Source organism: Thermobia domestica, chromosome 4, assembly GCF_964235325.1.
Source record: "Thermobia domestica chromosome 4, izTheDome1.hap1.1, whole genome shotgun sequence".
NCBI lineage: Eukaryota > Metazoa > Arthropoda > Insecta > Zygentoma > Lepismatidae > Thermobia > Thermobia domestica.
Genome location: NC_137457.1, coordinates 16,871,917 through 16,892,567, shown reverse-complemented (window position 1 = coordinate 16,892,567; position 20,651 = coordinate 16,871,917).

Genomic DNA, 20,651 nt, shown 5'->3' with positions numbered 1-20,651 from the left:
TTAGCAATCATCATTCCATGCAGGTCTATGTCGGGACCCGCAGAAAACCACGATATCACAGCACATACTGTAAAAAAAAACTACCCCCATGCTTTAGAGTTGGGAGCAGACAGTCTATCGCAGGCCTGCGACAGTGTTCTCCATACCTAAACACGACTGGTTGTTGGAAACAAGGTGAAGGTCGATTCATCGGACCACATTAGGTGTTTCCACTGCTGATGAGTCCACGTCTTGTTGTCCTTGCACCATTGGATACGCCTCTTCACATTTACTACGGCCCTAAAATGATTTTTCATTTTATGAAGTTCCCGTCGCTCTGTTTTCAATGAAACGGGGGTCTGTAGGCCGGAATTAAATTCAGACGTAATTTTCATTGCACTGTCTTCTTTTTAGCTACTACAATCCGTTTTAATGCCCTCCGGTCTTTATCTGACAGGATTGTCTTTCGACCACTGTTGTGGTTTGCATACGCCGTTTGCTCATGAATTGTGTATGGCCTCGTGACATTGGACAGAGTGCCCTTCGATACCCCCACGATGTTTGCCAGTGTTGCCACTGAAGCTCCAACCAGACGGGCACCAACAATCATGCCTCTTTGGGAGTCTGTCAGGTCGTCCATTTTACCGCACCACTTTCACAGCACGCCACTCACAGGTAAACGGGTTACTGATAAGGGAAGAGGAAGGTCACATGACACATTGAAAACAAAAAAAAATCGGCAGCCGCCACACGTGTTGTACAGTGGAGGGCAAAACTTACGTGTCCTTTATGAAGTGCTTTTAGATTTTTTTCTAACCCTTGTATTTGCGATTATGTATATTATTCCTGTTAGCAATAAACCTTAAGTTGTGGAAGAAATGTAAAAATAGCCACGTAAAATAAAGGACTATTTAAGAAAACAATAGGGACACTTTCACGTTGTGACTCCAACTGAAAGACTTACCCGAGCAAAAACGGGTTGTTTGTTAGCCTTACTTTAAGAACATTATGTTTAGATCGTCCGATTCGAATGACATTTCCATAAAAGTTGTGCATGTATAATGCGTATACAGATCTTAATGTGAACGAAGTACAATACCGCCCAGCACACTTCAATAAAGGACCAGATGATTGTAATGTTTATATTAGTCATGCCGCTGGTACTTTGAAGATGATCCAACAATACGATTTGCGTAGTTGCATGTGTCGATACAATCTGTTTTTGTACCGCAACAACTAATAGTTTAGGCAAAGTATACATTCGTAGCTGCAAAAAGCCAGATGTTAGATTGGGAGTCCTGGTGCATTGATGGTTCGTTGTTAATTACAGTATTGAAGCAGCAGCAGACGTGAAAACATTTTATCCCCAAGGCATACCAGGAAACGCCTGGCCCCAAAGAGCAATTGGCACTATGCGTTCAAATCATTGCCATCCTGGTTCTTATATGATCTGTCAAGGGCTTAGCAATTGATTGATAGTTTCCTTAGCTCGATTACTCCTGACATCTGCTCATATTGGATAGTGCTCGTATAGACTGCTGTGACGAGGTGAATGGAAAGTCAGACATGAAAGTCGTATATTTCTCGCATATACTAATGACAATGATTCTCTCTCCACAGACGAGCAGGTAATGGAAACATGAACACAACTTCGTACTTGCCATATGGGCCAAGTGCTGCCATTTTGGTGCGGATCAATAAACTACAAATAATGCCATTTAATAGTCTTCATTTAGGAGAGTATGATAGGTCCATCTTACATTCATGTATTCAATACTATCCTTCAATTTAAGCAACACAGGTTAACATTTCCTCCTGCCAAATAGGAACGTAACATGCTCTGCTCGGTAAACACATAGCTTGTTTAGCCTTTCGGAGTGATTATAAAGGCTAGTAACTGAGTACTATATAGGTTTCAAGCATACTGTACATCATTTCCTGAAGTCTCATAGGCTCTATATTGGACTAATTACTGCCTATATACACCACTTATTTATATCCCAACCTTGAGCAAATTTGCTAGTTCAAATTCTTAGTTTCTGTGTGTTCTTAAATGTGTTTTTGTCACTGTATTTAGCATTACTCTTCCAAAATTATTTTAAAATATACCGTAAACCTGAAAAGAATTCTGAAAACATTTTCTGCGTCCTATTCTCCCCCAAAATTATAAAATAATGATCTACAAAATTCGTGAAAACCTACATTGCTAGCCAAAAGCTCAGATGAGCAGCAATTTGTGTGATCGCAAAACATGGAGGGGAGACCTAGTTTGAAGTTACATTAGAAGAAGGAAATCAGAGCCATTGTGTGATATGAAAATATCTGTGGAACACGGCGCTGAAATTCATAACCGTACGTCACATATCGTGTGGAATCAAACGGTGCGTAGATGATGCCGGTAGTTCAGTGAGGAGCGCGAGCATGTGATGGACATACGTAGACTTGGATGGATGTCAAGATCCACTGGAAAGGAGAACTCGGATGTAGAAAAAAATCCTTAGCCAAAGGAACTCTGAAATAAATGATAAAGTGAAGCCAGTGGCACAGGAGTGTTTCCGTATGCAGGACAGGCATTCTGTCCAAGATGTTTAATTAATCTTTGTGAAGCAGTATGACAAATGTATCAACTTCTTGGTTCTGTGGAAAATAAAATAGGATTGTTCTTTATTTTAGAAGTTTATTATTTGTTTTGAATATACAAATCTGTCCATAGCCATCAAAATACAACTCACGATATTTAAGATCAAAATAATATAGTACATTTATACCCATAAATACTACATCTCCAATAACTTATTGCCTGTATATATTAAGTAATGTGGATATTATGCATTTGAATCTGACACTTTTATACGTTGAACCATTTTTACACGGTTGTAACTAGGCAAATTGGAAGTATTGTCATAATTTAGATCGGTGGATTGTAAACTGTGGTACTTACGCTTCTGATGATATGTGGTGTGCAAAGAATGCACAATGATTCAATTTTGTTTAAATTTAGTATCACTCTTCAGTCCAAGATCATTTCAGACGTGAACCTATAATTTAAAGCGGGATTCTAACCAACATAATACGTTCAGAAGTTTGCCAACGAACATAGAACTAGGAATCTCATGCACCAAAGGCAGTCTTTGAACAGTTCGGACGTGTTTTCGCTTTGCTCCGGAGTGCATTCAAGTGTAACGGTATGCGTGTTGACATTGTAACGTGGAAAGGCCGGATAGGAGCTTTTGTGGCCAAAGTGAAAATCAAGTGTACCAAACTGTACGGAAATTCTGATTTTAGTGTTTCGGTTCTCTCTAGGGCTAATTATTGGAATGCTAGTAGTTATAGGTGGGATTGAAATGAATCCTGATCCCAAATCAATAGATGATATGTACAAAAAACTTGAGGAAATGGGTCAAAAAATAGTTGGTGTTTTCAAAGCAACTATTAACTTAAATTCCCAACTTGAAGTGGTAATGACAGATTTAAGTGCAGTGAAAAAAGAAAACGAGAAACTGAAATCACAATTGGCTTTAATTGTGAACTTTCGGACAAACTTGAGAACTTATTGGTACATGTAATCAAACTGAGTGAACCGGAAAAATCGGAAGAACTTGTAAAGGAATTTGTAACAAAACAATTAAAAGTTGATTTAGATACTTTGGCAGTGGAAAAGGCTCATCGTCTTGGACGGGGACCCAATAGTCCTAATATTGTGAAATTTTCGTCGTACAAGAAATGTGAGATGCTTTTAAATGGCTTTCGAGCAAAAGGGACTCCTGTTATTATTCAAGAAGATTTCTCAGCATCGTTCAGGCAAACGAAAAGACATCTCCTACGTCATTTGAAGGATGCTCGCTCACAAGGTGACCGTGCAAGACGGAATGGGAAGTCATACACACTAGAAGAGCTTCAAGCACGCCATGAAGAAATAACAGAACGTCATGAATTGAACCATACGACAACAGAGGTTAGAACATCGAGTGCGGACAATCAAGGTGCTTAAGATCCACCCGCTGAGAAGAGACAAGAGAAGAAACTAACCCGCGCGACCTTGGCCAACCAACCAGATATAGGGATTGACAGAGGAAGGAAAGTGAAGAAAATGAAGGGGCTATGGGTAAGTCTTCCTTCTCCCAAAACAGTGAAGTGTACAATCAAGTTGTATGTAAAAACGGCGGTGACACTAGAACAAGGACTGCTTTACGAGTCTATTATCGAAATGCAAATAATTTGCGTGGCAAATGCCAATATTTTTTCTGCAATGTTCTGTCGCATGATTGTGACGTTATTACAATAACAGAGACATGGATAAATGAAACGCATTTTGATGCGGAACTATTTGATAATAGATATACTGTGGCGCACCACGATCGGAAGTTGAGAAAGTAGGCAAATCTAGAGGGCAGGGTTCTTGTGGCAGCTTTGTAAAAACACAATTTCAGTATAATAAACAGCTGTGATGATGAATTTGATTGTGTTATTTTCAAAATCATGACTGGGGGTAAAACATTTTTATATGTGTAGTTTATTTCCAACCAAATTCAAGTATAGATGTGTATAATATATTTCTGGACGTATTGAAAGTAAGTATCACCAAGGCTGTTCTGTTCTCCTGGTTGGTGATTTTAGCATTACAGGAATAAAAAAATATTGAATTTAATCTGGAAAATAGTACCATAAAATGTCAAAATTTACATAATTTCATAGTTTTTTAATATGAAATCTTTTAATCAAATACAAAACAATAATAATTGTACCCTAGATCTAGTTTTATCAACACTAGAATATGTTGAAATTATCAGGGAATTACTCCCATTAATGCCAGAAGATCAACTTCATCCCACTATAGAAATAAATGTGCATCATGAAAGTCGTTCAAAAGTACGTCATAATTCTAATATTTTGGCTACAATTTATAAAGGTGAATTTCATGAAATTGTATACTAGTTTAATGTGTATCTATTGGGAATGCCTACGGGAATACAATAATGTTATTAACCTAGTAAGTAGGCTGTATGATATTATCTATGAAGTACTTGATACTTGTGTCCCTCGCAGGAAAAACTCTGTCTCGATATTTCCATGCTGGTTCACTAAGGAGAAAATTGACAAATTGAAGGCTAAGGAAAGTTATCGTAGAAAATCTCAACTAAAATCTAGCAATAGTACCTTCTATTAAGGGAATTTGCTCATTTGAGAGGAGAATTTAAAAAAAAACATCAAATTAGCCTATGAAACATTCTTACGTAATTCTGAAAATATTATTACTATGAATTCAAGTAAATTGTGGAATTTTATTAAAAATAGGAAAAGACATCTACCGTCGAACTCGTTAAGGTTTCAGCGTCATGATCTCTGTAGTAAGGAGGAAATGTCCAACACTTTCGCGAAGTATTTTAGATCAGTGTATGTTCCCTCTTCAGAAAAGATAATTGATCGCAACATAGATCTGGGAGGGTAGCATAGGATCACTAAATATTTGCCAGATAGATTTGAAGAAAACTGTTATTAAGAACCTTAAGTCCAAAACAGCAGTTGGTTCTGATGGACTTCCCTCCTACATCGTGAGGGTTGTACTGATATTCCCTATTAAATATCCCCTATTAATTCCTTTCAATTTATCACTAAGAACAAACCCTTTCCTAGACAAATGGAAAACAGCTTTAATTTGTCCAATTCCGAAGTTCAACAATAGTCAAGAAATTACCAACTTTCGACCCATAGCAATATTACCTGCTTTTGCCAAAGTATTTGAGCGTATCTACTATCGACGAATCCTTAATCATGTAAACCGGTTATCTCAATTAAACAACATGGCTTAATTTAACAAAGATCCACCATAACGAATTATTACAGATTTTATAGCGAATTCATTAGATGTACGCAGCCAAATAGATGTGATTTTTATTGACTTTGGAAAATCTTTCGATAAAGTTAATCATAAGATATCACTAGAGCAATTAAAGCTTTCCCACTCTTCTCCGTCCCTGATTAATCCGTTTCTTTTTTTTACTTTCGATTTTTATTGATTTTTTTGTTTTTCTGAATTAGAAGCTTCTATTTGTACGATTAATATTACATTCTTTCACTTTTCGGAATTAATTCCCCTGTATGGCCATGTTCTAATATTGGAACACCAGGAACGAACGGGACCAGTAGTAGTTGTTCCAATATCGGAACCCAGGAATGAACGGTACCGGTAAGATTTTTCCTAAACTCTGACATTACGAATGAACTTGACAAAAATATTTCCTATATATGTCATTTATTCTACATATACCACACTCCTCTCTACCTCTATATTAGCTAGAAATAATATCGTTATAAAACAACAGGTAATTTTCATATTTTTATTTTGCAAATATATTTCCTACAAATATTATAATGTGAAATATAGAACGAACAATATAAAATGTAAATGTTTACTACAGTATATGAATAATAATTCAAAACTATGTATTCTATAGTTCTTATAGAGAAGTATAGAAATAAAATATTTACATATTAAATTTTTCGATATACAAAACCAATATAGATTGACATTTAGGAAATACGTTTAATTTTCTTCCCGATAGAAATAAAAGAATTAACATTACATTTGAGTATAATAAAGTTTGAAGTACTATCATGTAAGTTCTTTTATACTTTTCACACATTTCGTGGAGTTCTTCTTGCAAACTGCGCATCTTCCTTGCTTATGAGCTATCCAATGACCAGAAATGTCATATCTAGGGAAGCGTGACAGAATTTCCTTTTTTGTTTTCGCCCTTCCGCTTGAAGATGGCGGAGAACTATATTTCTGCAAATATGTCTGGACTATACTTTTTTGTAAAGCCGAGATAATCTTATGACGTGTTTGTTTCTTTTTTCCTATAGAGTTGGCAAGCATTGTGGAATGAGGTATCAATACAGAACGCAAAAACATGCCAACACCATTTTTGGATCTGATTGAAATTCTGTACCTTTCAATGTTTTCATCAATTCTATCCACTCCTCCCATGAACTTGTTATACTTTGCAACAGTATTAGGTTGTGGAACTGGTAATTCACTCTTCTTTCTAGCAATACATCTGTTTGCAGAACCAACAGGCTTCACAGCATTGCATGTAGTTATCAAATGAGCTACACGATCGTCATTCCATTCCACCACCATGCATTTGCTAGTTGCATCGATTTCGAAATCAAATGTCCTTCCACCTTCTTTCTTTAGTTCCTATGAATTTTTTAGTGGACAATGCTCTATTCGGTTCTTCATAATTGTTCCAGTGAAACCAATACTCAATTCAGCAACTCATTTGCTGATGAAAGTTATGGAAATAGTCTATCCGCGTATATCTTGAAATGCATATCTTTTGGAAGGCAATTAGTCAACTGCATTACAACATATTCTCCCAAGCCAGTGTCTTTAGGTCTATTTACATCTCGTCCGACGTAGCTGAAATTGGACAAGGTATCCTCGAGATTCACACAGACACCACATTTTATAGCCATACCTTAATGGCTTCGTTCGTAGGAACTGTTTTGTCCCATGTCTCCCAAAGTATGGTACCATACTCTCATTCACTACCAACTGTTCTACTAGAACAGCATTATGCCTGTAACGTTGATTCAACTTTAAAGTAAGTGGAGTCACTTTAGCAAACTTGTCACCTTGCGTCAGATTACTGCTATCAGCACAGTGCGAATATTTTTCATTAGTTCAAATCCATTCCTTCTCATTGCTGATGAGACACCAGAATTATAAATCTCATTATCCACTTCCCACAACATTCTCCAGCGAGGAACTCTCAAATAACCAGATAGTTTTAACATAGCAACAAAACATTTAATTTCGTCCACAGACACTTGAAATGCACGATCCCCTTTCTGCCGGACATATAATATAAATATGGCCCTCAAAGCTCCTAGTTTCATCAAAAAATACTTCAAAGCAATCCACAGGATCTGTAGGAATATCCTCACTATACATCAAATACGAGGGAAACTCCGCAAAACTAGGATCAATATCTCTCCTTTCCCATTTTCTAATAGGTTTCGATACTTTCCCTTTAGTTCGTTGTGCTTTATCCCTAGACGAACATAGGTGGTAACATAATTGATTTTGAGTATCACTATCACTGTGCTTGAAGAGGAAACAACTACCGCTTCAGCTTCTGACCTGAGCTCACGTCCTGGCACATTGTTTACTTTCCTTCCTCGTCTTCATCAGCGTTATCTTCTGCACTATCAGCACCATCATCAGGTGGGGTAAGGTACACTGTAGTACTAGCAAATGCGTCGTCTTCGTCTAATAATGATAGTATATTCCTTTTGCTGTCAAACACAATTAAAAGAAATGAGTTGTCAAACAAATAATAATCGGTTATGATAATACTAGTTCTATCATGACTAAATGGTTAACGTTCTCGTCTTTGGTGCAAGAGACCCAGGTTCGATTCCTGGTAAGAGCACATGTGATTCATATTCCGTGTCAAGCTCTAGGTCGAATCTCATATAAGATTGCTGTTAAACGGTCATGTTTTTTGTTAAATTAAAAAAAGTTTCATAAAACCATCGGTACCTCTGTAGAATGTACACTCCTACTTCAAAGGAAATTAAACCCCGGACTCAATGCACCAAATACATGCGTGATGGTAGCTAGTTCAGTCACTGGCGTCTCTGGAGTGTAAAATTTGAAGGGGGACATCGAAAGAAGTGGTTCAAATGCTAGTTCCTAGCACAACCTGTTTATTACCTTCGATTCAATTTGTTACCTATCTTCTTACCTTTAGGGACCATCTGAGACATATCAAGAGCTATGTTATAATCGTTTCACAGCCTGAATATTATATTCCAAATAAATATAGTTTTTATTTTCTGTCGTTGGAAAATATATTAAATAATAATAAAATATTGAATATTTTGTACTCAAAATATCAGGGGGCATCCTCCCCATCACCCCCGCCAGAGACGCTCTGAGTTCAGTGAATAATGATACATACAACATACATTACTGCTCCATACCTCTTCCCAAAATAATTATAATATGTATGTAGTGCAAACACTAGGGAAATACAACCAAATAATATTATGTGCTATTTTTGATACTTTTAGAATAATATGAGTTTTTGCGTCGCTGTACATCGGAAACAAAATAAATATAAACAGAGAAATCGTATGTGAAGCTCAGAACATTTATAATTTAATAAAAACGTAATATACATTCCAAGTTTTGAGACAGAAATAAAATTTTACAATAATGAAAACAATGGACAAATTCGTTCCTGGTCTTCCATTATTGAAACATTGTACTTTAGATTACCCTGTGCAAGTTATAATTATTACTTTCTTTATAACTCTTCAACATGACTTAAAACAACTCTTAATCAAGATATCTCAGCCAATAGACATAGAAAATTGTAAACGTAATAAATATTTTACTTACTTTCTTTCCTTCATGTCGCATATAACAATTTCTTTTAAAATGACGTCCCTACCGCGAGTGGCAAAAGCTAATACAGCAGGAAATAAATACATCACCTCCACCTCAACCCTTGTGAATGCAGTTGGCGTGTTCCCAACTAACCGCGATACAATGTAGCCACCTCACCCTGTATTTGAGTCATCCTTAAAATTGTCCCAATATTGGAACACTGAAAAAAAAGCGAGTTAAATTCTTCTAATCATACCTATCTAATTGTAAACTATCCGTTCTTTTTAATGCATACAAATCTAAAGAATATATTGCATCCTAAGGAGTCCTTCAGGGTTCAAATTTAGGGCCATTGTTATTTCTCTTGTTTATTAATGACTTACCTGACTGTATTCCTGACCACGAAAAATTATTATATGCCGATGATCTAAAAATATATGCTAAAATTAATTCTGTGGACGACAACATAAAACTGCAGCAAGGTCTAGATCATATTGGTAACTGGTGCTCTTTCAATCAATCTGGGGTCAATGAAAGCAAGTGCAAAGTATTATCATTCACTAGGAGTAAATTACCTCGTCACTTTGATTATGAATTTAATACATATATAATAAATAAACATGATTCAGTTAAAGCTCTTGGTGTTACGTATGAGGCTAAGTTAACGTTTGACAGTCATATTGCAAATATAACAAGTGAGTCATTCAAGCTATTAGGATTCTTAATTAAAACGGGAAAAGAATTTAAGAACTGTTCAACATTACAGAAGTTATACAATGCATATGTTCGCTCAAAGTTAGAGTTTCTTCTACTATTTTGAATCCGACTCACATAAAACATTGTAAGCAATTAGAAACAATACAGACAATTTTTTTGAAATTTCAAACATAAAAAGAAACTCAAATTTATCCTACCTATAACAGCTACAAAACCACTCTTGCTAACTTTCATCTTCCAACACTAGAACAAAGACGTCATATGATTGATGTATTATTCCTTCACAAAGTCACACAAAATATTTTAGGCTGTCTTGATTTAGTTTCTTTATTGCATTTTCATGTTCCCTCTTTAAAAATACGTAAAAACACTGGTATTTATTACTACAAAAATCAAGATCTATATATATAAAAGAGAACGCACAAAATCCTTTGTCCGCTCATCACGCTAATACGGCTGAACCGATTTCTTTCATTTTTGGGGGGTTGTTAGGATTTGGACCCTAGATGGTTTTTATCATATCACTTTAATTTTCAATTAGCAGTGTCTTGAGATAATTGACCAATCAGGTGTCAATACGTACAAAAAATCCTTTGTCCGCTCATCACGCTAATACGGCTGAACCGATTTCTTTCATTTTTGGGGGGTTGTTAGGATGTGGACCCTAGATGTTTTTTATCATATCACTTTAATTTTCAATTACCAGTGTCTTGAGATAATTGACCATTCAGGTGTCCATACGTACAAATCCTTTGTTATTAGTTCATCATAGGTATAAAAATAAACGTACTTATATGCAACCCGCATGACCCTGTGACTCGGCGGGTTAACATAAATGACAGGCGCTATAAATCACTTGAAAGCGAAAAAGTAAAAATTATCTAAGTAACAAAGTTTATTGCGTTCCGGGATGACCGCAGCGAAGCGGGGCGGGTTGGGGTGACCGCAGCGAAGCGGGGCGGGTTAACATAAATGACAGGCGATATAATGTTAACATTAGTGCAATCTTCTATGGTTTTTATCATATCACTTGAAAGCGAAAAAGTAAAAATTATCTAAGTAACAAAGTTTATTGCGTTCCGGGGTGACCGCAGCGAAGCGGGGTGAACGCTGCTAGTCCAATATAATGATGAAATCACCAATCTAGAGGACAAGAATTTTGTATAATAAAATGTATTCAAATAACAATGAATTTGATATATGTTATACGTCGCCTAAGAAATTTAGAAATGCCATTATCATGAATTATCAAGAGTTATGAACATGCAATTGCGTAATTTACAACACTGTAATTAGGCAATAGACTGTTGTGTTGACAATAAATAAATAAACTAGGCACGAGACCATCGCAAAAAAAAAAACAACCGAGTAATTCGAACTATGATTAAAATTTTAATTACAAGCGAAAGTTTGACAAAAAATCATAACGGAAATAGGCAAGACTGACATTAGGCTCATCTTCACTAGTCATTAAGTTTGTGCAATATATCTATATATCGATTGAACTTCAACAATTGCAATACCAATAGTAAAAATATTACAGATAGTTATATCAATACTTCTATATTCGATACATATTTGTTTCTATATTTCGATACCTGCCATATTTGGATATCTGATATTTCTAAATTTTTCAATACTTCAATATTTCTGCATATTTCAATCTTTTCAAATATTGTCGATACTGAAATTTAAATATATTGATATTTTTTTTTACATATCGCTGAAACGTTACACTGTCATTTACATTGTAACGTTGCATTGCAATAATTTGTTTAGTTTTGTTTCAGAATGTTATAGACTAGTTACTCCTAGGAGAATTGTTAATTTTTTGAACGGTAAGAACAATGTTTATGCAAAATCTTTGGAAGTCAAGAAATGCGTAAAATATTTAACCCTTCTGATTCTTATATATCGCTTTCAAAACATTTCTTTATTAGTTTCTGATTTTCAGCGGTTTCTATTACTTTATATATTTTTAGCAGCTATGTAAACTGTGCTATGTATGTGCCGGAAGTGTCATAGAACTTATATTCCGCCCTTCCGCCTGTCGATTAGTTTCAGAGCGAAAACGTAAGAGATATCGAGAAACCGTTTCTAGACATTGATTCAGCGTCCACAAATAGATTCTATCTCCTCTGTTAACTTTCTATTCAAACCGGTGATGGTTCAAACTAACCATTTCTCGTTTGATCATTTATTTCTATAAAACAAGAACGGTAATAGATACACACAAGCAGTTCTTGACAATCGATTCGATGATGTTTCAAGGGAAAATATCTTTAAAACCCACAAAGATCTTCTGAAACCGTAAGTGGTTAAATTCACTAGTATTTTGAGTTTCCATACTGATTTCGATAGACCAGAAACGGCACAAAAAAAAAAAAAAAAAAACACAGAATCAGGTTTTCTGCAATCGATTTGCCGACCAAGGAATAAATCTAATCTACTTTGTTAACTCCTTTCAAAGCCGATGTGGTTCAAATTAACCATTTCCGGTTTCTTAGTTTATCACCAAACAACAAAAATGATAATTAATACTGACATGCCCTATACTGCAATCGATTCAGTTAGAAAGAACATATAATCACAATCTGCAACACTCAACCAAAATCAAACGTATTTGCAGTTACTAGTTCTTCCATTTTGAATCTTGATTTTCATAGAGCAAAAATGGTTAAAGATATGAAGAAATGTTCCTTGCAGTCAATTCAGTATAACAAGAATGGGCTACCTTTTTCTGTTAATCACCAACTGAAATCGGAAGTGGCAGAACTCAATCATTTTCGATTTCAACGTTGATCGCCATAGAGAAAGGCTAATAAATATCGACAAGTGATTTTTTTCAGTCGATTTAACGTTTCAAAGAAATCTAAAACCAACACCCAAAACAATCTATGGAAACACGAAGTAGTTGAGATTTACTTGTAAATCTGGTTTCAATATTGATTTTCATAAACAAAACCGGTCACAGATACGCGTATCGACTAGTGATATGTTGCGATCGATTTAACATCCGTGAATATGTTGTACCTAATTCAAGCTGGAACTCGTAGAAATTAACCAATTTCAATTTTGACGTTGATCGTTATAGAACAGAAACGGTAATAGATCATGAAATAAAGTTCTTTATAATTGATTCAATGTCTCAAGGCAAAATATCATCTTCACCATTCTCTACCTCAATACTTATTTCCATAAAGTTAAAACGGTAAGCATTCCAGGAATGAGTTATATCTATTAGTTCGAACCGGATAATAATATATATATAATTAAGAATAAGCAGTATTCTGATACGAATTTAGATTGTAAAAATATGTTTAACCTCTCATTGTATTTCTTTATTGCAACCAAAAGTGATAGACATCAGTTAGTTTCAAAATAGAGTTGAAGTTTCAATGTTAATCATCATAGAACCAAAACAGTATGTGATACGAAGTGATCGTTTTCTGATTATGGATTCAACGCTCGAGTAACAGGTTCTGTTTTTGATCTCATATCTATATTGCATCCAGTAGTTATAGAGGTACTACTTCAAGTCTTGATGTGCATAGTTTGAAAGTTTATTGTAGTTTCACACTGTAAAACGAAGCTCACTTTTTATTAGGAACTTCAGCTACGCTTTCTCTTTAGTCTGCGAATGATATTTCTCAGATGATTTAACAGAACCTTTAGATGGACAGGAAGCACTACACCTAATTGCACTTCCATTAATAACCTATTACTCAATGTGGATTTCCCTTGTCAGTGATAAATTATCAGCATTATCATCACTATCGTGATGTTTGAGCTCTCGAGCTACTATATATTACGGGTTAAAATATAAATAACTCAGTCAGTGAGCAAACTATAATGGTTCATTAAGAGAGGCTATACATGTGTAACAGTTTTGCCAACTAACTAAACCTTTGGTTTCTTTATACACGTGTTAAAATTATTAGATATAATGAGGCTTATACACAGTTTTTCTGACGTGTGATTAGTGTCATACTAAAGAGTTTGATTAACATATGTTTCCTGCAGTAGTCATACTTTTAGTATGAGGCTAATCATACGTCAAAACGACTCTGCATAAGACCCAATGTGTCTAAAGCCACAGGTTCAGTTAGTCGGCAGGGGTGTACACGGTTGCAATCTTATTGCTACACTACAGGGGTGGCTATTAATTTCCAAGACTGTTCCAATAACGCCAGAACAAATGATGTGATAAACGTACGTTTTGTAGTAATCCCCACTTGCCGTAATACCCTTCTGTGCTCGGCTGTATAAGTTGTGGAACCAACTTTTAAAGTCCTCTTACGGAAGGCTCTTCAATGTCGACGTCACATGTTTCTTGATGTCTTCAATATCCACAAACAGTTTTCCTTTCACTACAGTTTTGAGTTGTGGGAACAAAACAGTCGGCGAGGCCAAGTCAGGAGAATATGGCGGATGATGCAGCTCCACGACCTCATGCTTGGCCAAAACCCGCTTCACTGGAAGCGTAATGTGGGGGCGGGCGTTATCCTGCAATAGAAACCGTTTCACATTCTGTCGAAAACGGGGAAGTACACTGTAATGTCTTTGCTGGATTCGGGCAAGAACTTCTGCGTAACACTGTCCTGTAGCAGTCGTGACACGTGGCACAAATTCATGATTAATAAGTCCTTCATTATTGAGGAAACCGATTAACATGACTTTGACCTTTGATTTTTGAAATCGAAACCTTTTCTGTTTAGGGGAGCTGGGAGACCGCCATTCTGCGCTCTATCTCTTGGTTTCAGGGTCGTACTGGTAGGAACATGATTCGTCACCCGATATTATTGAATCCAGGAAAGCAGATTTAGCGTCAGCGTTGTCGATGAGTTCACCATACACGTCAATTCTGAGTTGCTTTTGTTCGTTCGATAAACAGTACGGAACAAATCTGGAACACAGCTTCCGTTTCCCTAGGTCTTGCGTCAGAAATTGGCGAATCATTTCTTTATCGGTCTTCAGTTCTCTGGCCAATATTCGAATAGTGATTCGCCGATCCGATGTTATAAGCTCGCGAACTTTCTCAATTGTTTCAGGACAGTACAGAAATCGGCCTTCCGGTGTGGGTGTCATATTGAACACTTTCATACCCGTCCCGAAAACGCCCATATCATTTAAATGTGCGGGAACTGGATAATGCTTGCTCACCATACACTTACTTTAACATTGCGTGTGTCTCTGTTGCATTTTTGTCCAGTTTGAAACAGAATTTGAAGTTCGCCATTTGCTCCATTTCTGCACTTACACAATACCATTTTACCACTTCAACAACACTGCACCAGATACGTTTCCACGTGTCTTTACCAGCCAAGCTCTTGTTTCCAACTGGAGCGAGCTTGGGAGAGCATGTGCAGATGCACTACCTTCCGGATTCAAACAGCGCTTCTCTCGGGCGAGAGATAGGTTTCGTGCTATGACATCAGTAGTGGATAGTAATATCCACACAATAGTGTCTGAATGAAATCTTAAATTTTTCTCCGATATTTTCACTAATATAAGGGCAAAGCAAAACAAATGGACTTCGCAAATGATTTTTTATTTTCTTATGAACTGCTTATTGACACAATTTCTACAACATGTGATGCTAATTTTATGCAGTGCAAAAACCCATGTTCCAACTACAAATAAAATAATATTAATAATAATAATGTGTATATATTTATCTATGCATGTGGTCTACCAATGAGGAGTTATTATGCTTTCATATCTTGAAATAAGGCTTTCCGTTCGCCTTTAACATAGAGACGAGATAAAGCCTCGAAAACATCAGTCTCTCCTGCAAAAGCCATGTCTCCTCAGAAAAAACATGTTTTGCACACCCTGATTATCATTATAAGGTACATAGTTTTACGTTTTATTATGATGATGTGCCCAACGGATCTGGCTCTGCACGACTTGAAATTCTTGCTGCGGAAGTAAGTTTGAACCCTATTTTGATATTCTGCTGAGACAGTTATAAATGAAGTATCCACAGCAATACGTAGCTACGCGGCGAATGCGTTTGTTGACTTCTAGACACATTTAAACTTTGGATCTTACATTTTTTGCCTTTTCCGATCAAGCGAAGTTTAGTCTATGGGAGTGGTGATTAACGAGGTTTCACGGTATAAAGATTGTCAGAAAAACTACAACATCCTCTAAATTTATTACTGACAAACTTATGCTTAACATATTATTTTACTTTAATAGTATTGACTGGCATTACCAACAATAACATATCAAAAATGTACGTTGCAATAACATACAGTATTATGTAATTATTAATATCTCAACCTTTATTGAGGTGAATATCATTTCGAAAATGACAAACGTTTCAAGAATATTTACTTGGTATTAACTTCGATTAATATAGTGTTGATCTTACAGAATCCTGTGTTACGATTGAAAGGTTTCCCGAAATTCAAACATGAATTCGTTCAACAAGATATCAATTTATTCTTTCCTATGTCTTGTTTACATAAACAACTTTTGTTAGAATTTTACGATGGAAATGTTCAGTGAAATATTTGGAAAGACAAGATGCTATTTATAAAACTGGAAAAGACATACAGAAGTAACGTTAGGAGGAGATAATGTGCGAAGACAAGCGGAAAAGATAAACAATTCAATATGGCTGAGCACATTTAAAATAAAACTCTTGGTGTGCTGAAAGGAAAAAGGAAAAGTTAAAAGTAACACTTTTCAACTAATAACAAAAGAAATGCATGTGCAATGACTTGAGATCACATCTATCTTAGTCTTCTTTATATCCTTTGAGATTTTCTTTCTTTCTTTTCTTTTTTTGTCTCGTGTCTACAATAGCTTTGTTGTTAGATATGTGTTAATACCCTGGCTGGAGGATATATGGAGGACAACTCTGTCGTTATAGGAAACTAGACGCCATGTCGCCTTTTGGAGTTAAAGAGAGAACTAACAATTCGATTATGAGGAAGTTGGATATTTTCCCAGTTTTACAGCTTTTCATGAATTTCTAGAATTCACAGATAGGTTAGCGGCATAATATGATGTATATTACTTAATGTATGTAGCTTTTTAATATGTGAAGGTTAATTTCGAACATATAATATATATATATATATATATATATATATATATATATATATATATATATATATATATATATATATATATATATTGGCATAAACTGAATTGCAATACCCAGAAACGAATGACATAGATTGTTATAAAAATAATGGAATCGCCTGTAGATGAAACAGATTATTATGTTAAGTGATAAACAGGGAGTGTGTTGCCAATACTAGTCTAGTGTAGAGAACATAGAAATTAAACAGTCGATGATTGAAAACTCATAATATATTATGATGACTCCCCTTTTCTTTTATCTCCAACAGCTCGCGTTTGGGTATGACGAACTTCGAGAAAAGCTTACGACTCGAATTATCTCCTCTTTACCATGAAACTTTGCTTCATCTGTGTAATGCTGCGGCTCACAGTTTCTTGCGTGTTGTATGAGTTCTGAAATTGCGCGCACAGAACACATCGGTACAAGTGGTTATGTGGAGACCACGTGGTGACCACGTAGATCATAGACACTTCAGATAATAATGATAAACTCAACAAAAGTAACATGCTATCGGACTCTTGTCTCTTGCCCTGGAGTTGGTTGTGAAGATAAATATGTAGGGTCCCTTTGTATCCAAGTTGGGTTGGTGTTCTTATTTAAAGGAGCTAGGCTCCTCAAGACTGATGGAACCAAGATTTTGTGGATGTGTTATCTTTGCCAGGCATAGGTAGCATGATGATGGCTGCTTCCTTCCAGACCAATGCCAATAATCTGGCGTTAATATGCAGTGAAGTTGGACATACAGTTTATTTCAGCTATTTTAAATATCAATAGTTTTTTTATTACTTTAACATCTCACAATGATGACCAAGGCTAACGGAGATGATGATTATGAGATGTATGATACTGATGGTATCACGAAAGTGAGAGGAAACGGGACAACCCCGATAAAGCTCACGCATACGGTATTAGTCCCCCACAAAGGTTACTTGGAGCGAGCTGGGATCGAACTAGAGACCACAAGCATCACTGCTAAACTCTACCACTGAATCGCCGCGGCCCATAATAGTGCATCATCTCCAAATAAATCCCACCATTTTGGTGCATTGACGATCTGCAGTTTGATTCCAGATAGATGCCTTTTGTTTCCGATTTCATAATTGGGCATTCACCTAACTTTAGCTACTTGTCTCATTGCCCCAGAACATTCATGCTGGTGCCGACATAGTCAACAAGAGTGATTAGTCTCAAACATTTTAAGGATGCAGTATTATAAAATCTTATTTCACTCAGAAATTGAAGTAAAGTTCAAACTTAGTTTGTTTTGAAGTGATCATCATTATCTACCTTTCTCCTATTGTCAACACTAGGATATAATAGGTAAGCTAAGAGCTTCACAAGTTCGTTTCCTTCAAATGTCTGGTCGCTTCCACCAATACTGCAAATCCAGTTCTCTAGAGTCAATGCTTCTGCTATGCTGAGATATCGTCACTGCTTCTGTGCCCCAACACTCTTCTGCTATAGTGAAGTACCCAGAAAAGCAAATAACATCTAATGACAGAGTACTTGTTACTGCGCCGAGGTTCGAGGATTTTGAACTACCACTTTGCATTTTCATCAGAAGCCAGAAGGTTTTTTCATGATTCTAAGAAAGTTGACCGGAACTTGAATTTGGCCATATGTGCTGTGGGCATGGACCATCGTGACCTTGACGCTTGCCGAAGTTAACAAAAACCTACGATACGATTGATGTCTGGAGAGAAAGTCCTGAGTACACGACAGACTTTTCCCCCTCATCTTTCCTATCACTAGGTTATGCTATATGAGCTACAAATCCCGCTCAAAATATCTGCTCTACTCGATTGAAACTACTTATTTTGCTTATACAGTATTATATATGTATAAGCATTGTTTTATTTTAGATGCAAACTACTAGCATAATAGTATCATTAATACTACTCAGACAATTATAGTGAGACAAATAATAGTAATAACAATAATAAACACTAAACTGATAATATTATAAATTAGCGCCGGAAAGGTGATACACTAAATATCGAACATATACCGTACCTACGATTCTTATTATTGTTTCACATTTACTACGTAATTCGAACCTTACGTTGTGCAGGTGGAAAAATTTACTGGTAGTTCCAACATTAATTTTATTACCATCATATACAGTGAAACCTGTCTATGTTGGCCACCATCGGTTCCATCGAAAATTGGCCAATTTAGACAGGTGGCCAACTTACAGAAAATAAGTGTGATTTGTGTATTTTTAGAATAGAATTTTTAGTATTACTTGATTGTAAAATTTTAATAAGCAGTGCCACGACAGCTACTTATAAATAATGTGTATAGGGTAATCATAAAAATATACAGTACTAGAAAATATTGCTATAGTATGCAAGAGCGCCGATTTCTCTGTAAATTTGGGGGGGGGGGTATTCAGATGCAGAAGGTAGATATATGAAGATTTTAAGACAAATTGTACTCAAATTATGCCAAATATTGTATACTCATAAATAAAAAAATAGGGGTCACATGAGCTTGGGGGGGCCAGGGCCCCCTCGGTTCCCCCAGGATCGGCGCTCTTGATAGTATGTTTAATATATATGCATACCTTTCTCTTCCTGAAAACTAGTCTGGTACATTGGATTATTCGGATTGAAAACACAATAACACAAACTACCATAAAATAGAAGTGTATGTACGCAGTTTATTGAAATTGATATTATAGCACACTGAGTTATTCAAATTGAAAACAAGAAAAGCTAAGTTATAAATTGAGAAATTCATATGCAATTTATATGACTTCTTTTCAGTTGTTACTAAATGGTGGTTCATTCTAGACATATTTGCTTTGTTCTTTTTGGCAGATATGCACATTCTAATATTGTAATTAACTACCTCTCGTTAATGAGCTAGAAGTGTTTCTCTCGGAGCAAAAGATGTTTTGAGAAAATCTTGAGGCAATTCATATCTCAAAACCTCCGCTACCTTTTGACATGCAATCAGGTGCCAATAAATGACAATTGGGCTTTAACTTTGAGAATTATCCGGAATTACTAAAGCTTCCCACTGATGAAAGTAGCCGATATAGCTAATGGTTTTACTAAAACAGACAGGGGTAAAAAAATACGTACAACCATTTCCTGAATTCCTGTACGTGCTTTTTCTTATTCACATCTTCCTTCACCACCCTTTTATGTGGGTAGTGTTCTGGCCATTGACCTCCAAGAACAAATCGTGCGAATCTATGCTTCCTTGTGTCCAGTCACAAATACAGAACATCTGCCTCTCATATGGGAATTCGAAAGAGTTAAGAAAAAAGCAAAACTATTTTTCGTGGCCAAGATACGTAGGTAAATTTATTATTATCATTATAGGGTAAACATTGCTTCAGTGTGGCCAACTTCCAAGATAGGCAGATGGCCAACTTATAGAGTACTAAGTAACGAATGTCTTATGGGAAAATGCAGGTTCAAGACGAACTAGGCCAAGATAAGCAGG